This window comes from Phaethon lepturus, unplaced genomic scaffold (genome assembly GCF_000687285.1).
Source record: "Phaethon lepturus isolate BGI_N335 unplaced genomic scaffold, ASM68728v1 scaffold28437, whole genome shotgun sequence".
In the NCBI taxonomy this organism is placed as follows: domain Eukaryota; kingdom Metazoa; phylum Chordata; class Aves; order Phaethontiformes; family Phaethontidae; genus Phaethon; species Phaethon lepturus.
Window position 1 is genome coordinate 350 of NW_010554446.1, and position 631 is coordinate 980.

Genomic DNA, 631 nt, shown 5'->3' on the forward strand with positions numbered 1-631 from the left:
GATGCTGGCATTTGGTGGGCGAGGGATGGGGCATCCCCAGTCTGTCACAGATGTGCGGAAACACCCGGCCTCAGCACAGGCCCGGCAGCGCGGGTGGGCGACCGGAGCAGATATGTCCTGCCACTGGGATCGTCCCTGCAAGATACTAGAGCAGCTGACACGGGATTGCAGTAGCAAATAATTAAGAGGGTAATATAATTAATGCTGATCAACACAGGTTTAAGGAAAGTGGATCGTGTCAAAGTAACTTGATAACGTTTTTGATGGGATTACGAGTGCAGGGCTGATATAACAGGCTTAGTGTCCCTCCGCGTGCTGTCTTGGCCACAGATCACGGTGAGAAACTGGAGCAGCAGAAAGCAGCCAGCGCCCAGGAGCAGCGGCGAGAGGCCGACAGCCCTCGGCACAGCACTGCAAAAGGGCTGCTGAGCGGGTTCAAAGGGGCCCCACAGGGACCAGCCCTCAGCACCTGACGTCGAGCACCCCTCCCCGGCCGCATGACATGCCCTGACTGCTCTCAGGTGATGGACAGGGCTGGCAGCCCCCACCGACACAGCCCTGCCTGGCTCGTCCTCCTGGCACCGCACACCTCTTCCTGCAGAGAGACACAGCGCCTGGGCCACAGCGAGTC

The 631-nt window shown here is 59.4% G+C and overlaps 1 protein-coding gene across 1 annotated transcript in view; it reads right to left on the reverse strand.

The window, feature by feature from the left end:
* Window positions 1-631, reverse strand: part of LOC104624488 (solute carrier family 12 member 5-like) — a gene marked incomplete at both ends in the record, with an annotated part of 4,528 nt that overhangs the window by 345 nt on the left and 3,552 nt on the right. The window lies entirely within an intron of this gene.